This window comes from Lolium rigidum, chromosome 5, assembly GCF_022539505.1.
Source record: "Lolium rigidum isolate FL_2022 chromosome 5, APGP_CSIRO_Lrig_0.1, whole genome shotgun sequence".
Taxonomy (NCBI): domain Eukaryota; kingdom Viridiplantae; phylum Streptophyta; class Magnoliopsida; order Poales; family Poaceae; genus Lolium; species Lolium rigidum.
In genome coordinates, this window is record NC_061512.1 from 10,293,618 (window position 1) to 10,297,606 (window position 3,989).

Below are 3,989 nucleotides of genomic sequence, written 5' to 3' on the forward strand. Positions count from 1 at the left end.
AGTTGTGTGACTTCACTAGCACAAATAATAATGATTTCTTATGCACACCTATTGCTCCACACTGCTACTACGAGCAGAATTCTTTGAAATTAAACCTGCTTTACTTAATCTTGTTATGCGAGAGCAATTTTCCGGTGTTAGTTCCGATGATGTCTGCTGCCCATCTCAATAATTTTGTTGAACTATGTGAAATGCAAAAATATAAAGATGTAGATGGTGACATTATAAAGTTAAAATTGTTCCCTTTCTCATTAAGAGGAAGAGCTAAAGATTGGTTGCTATCTCTGCCTAAGAATAGTATTGATTCATGGACTAAATGCAAGGATGCTTTTATTGGTAGATATTATCCCCCTGCTAAAATTATATCTTTGAGGAGTAGCATAATGAATTTTAAACAATTAGATACTGAACATGTTGCTCAAGCTTGGGAAAGAATGAAATCTCCGGTTAAAAATTGCCCAACCCATGGATCGACTACTTGGATGATCATCCAAACCTTCTATGCAGGACTAAATTTTTCTTCGCGGAATTTATTGGATTCAGCTGCTGGAGGTACCTTTATGTCCATCACTCTTGGTGAAGCAACAAAGCTTCTTGATAATATGATGGTTAATTACTCCGAATGGCACACGGAAAGAGCTCCACAAGGTAAGAAGGTAAATTCTGTTGAAGAATCCTCTTCCTTGAATGATAAAGTTGATGCTATTATATCTATGCTTGCGAATGATAGGACTAATGTTGATCCTAATAATGTTCCATTAGCTTCATTGGTTGCCCAAGAAGAACATGTTGATGTAAACTTCATTAAAAATAATAATTTCAACAACAATGCTTATCGGAACAATTCTAGTAATAACTATAGGCCATATCCTTATAATAATGGTAACGGTTATGCTAATTCTTATGGGAATTCTTACAACAATAATAGGAATACACCCCCTGGACTTGAGGCCATGCTTAAAGAATTTATTAGTACACAAACTGCCTTTAACAAATACTGTTGAGGAAAAGCTCAATAAAATTGATATTCTTGTTTCTAGAGTTAATAGTCTTGCCTCCGATGTTGATCTTTTGAAATCGAAAGTTATGCCTAATAGGGATATTGAAAATAAAATTGTTACTACAGCAAATGCCATCCAAGTTAGAATTAATGAGAATATAAGATTAATGGCTGAACTGCGAGCTAGGTGGGATAGAGAAGAAAAAGAAAAACTAGCTAAAAAAGAAGATGTAGCTAAAGTTTGGACTATTACCACCACTAGCAATGCTAATTATTCATATGTTGCTGCACCTCCTACTATCCATGATAAAATAATTGGTGTTGGCAATGCTTCTACTCCTAGTGCAAAGCGCGCAAAATTACCTGAAACTGCTAAAACTGCTGAAACTGCCTGTGATAAAACTGCTGAAATTTTTTCCAACCTTGGGGATGATAATCCCATTGCTTTAGATTGTAATGATTTAGATTTTGATGATTGCCATATCTCTGAAGTTATAAAGTTCTTGCAAAAACTTGCTAAGAGTCCCAATGCTAGCGCTATAAATTTGGCTTTCACAAAACATATTACAAATGCTCTCATAAAAGCTAGAGAAGAGAAACTAAAACTTGAAACTTCTATTCCTAGAAAGCTAGAGGATGGTTGGGAGCCCATCATTAAAATGAGAATCAAAGATTTTGATTGTAATGCTTTATGTGATCTTGGTGCAAGTATTTCTGTTATGCCTAAAAAAGTCTATGATATGCTTGACTTGCCACCATTGAAGAATTGTTATTTGGATGTTAATCTCGCTGATAATGATAAAAAGAAACCTTTGGGGAAAGTTGATAATGTTCATATTATGGTTAACAATAACCTTGTCCCCGTTGATTTTGTTGTCTTGGATATTGAATGCAATGCATCTTGCCCCATTATATTGGGAAGACCTTTTCTTCGAACCATTGGTGCTACTATTGATATGAAGGAAGGTAATATTAAATATCAATTTCCTCTCAAGAAAGGTATGGAACACTTCCCTAGAAAGAGAATGAAGGTACCTTATGATTCTATCATTAGAACAAATTATGATGTTGATGCTTCGTCTCTTGATGTTACTTGAGTTACACTTTTACGCGTCTAGCTGAAAGGCGTTAAAGAAAAGCGCTTATGGGAGACAACCCATGTTTTTACTACAGTATTTTTGTTTTATATTTGTGTCTTGGAAGTTGTTTACTACTGTAGCAACCTCTCCTTATCTTAGTTTTATGTTTTGTTGTGCCAAGTAAAGTCTTTGATAGAAAAGTAAGTACTAGATTTGGATTACTGCGCAGAAACAGATTTCTTTGTTGTCACGAATCTGGGTCTAATTCTCTGTAGGTAACTCAGAAAATTATGCCAATTTACGTGAGTGATCCTCAGATATGTACGCAACTTTCATTCAATTTGAGCATTTTCGTTTGAGCAAGTCTGGTGGCCTAATAAAATCCATTTTTACGGACTGTTCTGTTTTGACAGATTCTGTCTTTTATTTCGCATTGCCTCTTTTGCTATGTTGGATGAATTTCTTTGATCCATTAATGTCCAGTAGCTTTATGCAATGTCCAGAAGTGTTAAGAATGATTGTGTCACCTCTGAACATGTGAATTTTTATTATGCACTAACCCTCTAATGAGTTGTTTCGAGTTTGGTGTGGAGGAAGTTTTCAAGGATCAAGAGAGGAGTATGATGCAATATGATCAAGGAGAGTGAAAGCTCTAAGCTTGGGGATGCCCGGTGGTTCACCCCTGCATATATTAAGAAGACTCAAGCGTCTAAGCTTGGGGATGCCCAAGGCATCCCCTTCTTCATCGACAACATTATCAGGTTCCTCCCACTGAAACTATATTTTTATTCGGCCACATCTTATGTACTTTGCTTGGAGCGTCGGTTTGTTTTTGTTTTTTGTTTTGTTTGAATAAAATGGATCCTAGCATTCACTTTATGGGAGAGAGACACGCTCCGCTGTTGCATATGGACAAATATGTCCTTAGGTTCTACTCATAGTATTCATGGCGAAGTTTCTGCTTCGTTAAATTGTTATATGGTTGGAATTGGAAAATGCTGCATGTAGTAACTCTAAAATGTCTTGGATAATTTGATACTTGGCAATTGTTGTGCTCATGATTAAGCTCTTGCATCATATACTTTGCACCCATTAATGAAGAAATACTTAGAGCTTGCTAATTTGGTTTGCATATTTGGTTTCTCTAGAGTCTAGATAACATCTAGTATTGAGTTTTGAACAACAAGGAAGACGGCATGGAGTCTTATAATGTTTACCATATGTCTTTTATGTGAGTTTTGCTGTACCGTTCATCCTTGTGTTTGTTTCAAATAACCTTGCTAGCCTAAACCTTGTATCGAGAGGGAATACTTCTCATGCATCCAAAATACTTGAGCCAACCACTATGCCATTTGTGTCCACCATACCTACCTACTACATGGTATTTATTCGCCATTCCAAAGTAAATTGCTTGAGTGCTATCTTTAAAATTCCATCATTCACCTTTGCAATATATAGCTCATGGGACAAATAGCTTAAAAACTATTGTAGTATTGAATATGTACTTATGCACTTTATCTCTTATTAAGTTGCTTGTTGAGCGATAACCATGTTTCTGGGGCGCCATCAACTATTCTTTGTTGGATATCATGTGAGTTGCTATGCATGTCCGTCTTGTCCGAAGCAAGAGAGATCTACCACCTTCATGGTTGGAGCATGCATATTGTTAGAGAAGAACTTTGGGCCGCTAACTAAAGCCATGATTCATGGTGGAAGTTTCAGTCTTGGACACATATCCTCAATCTCATATGAGAATAATAATTGTTGCCACATGCTTATGCATAAAAGAGGAGTCCATTATCTCGTTGTCCATGTTGTCCCGGTATGGATGTCTAAGTTGAGAATAATCAAAAGCGAGAAATCCAAAATGCGAGCTTTCTCCTTAGACCTTTGTACAGGCGGCATGGAGG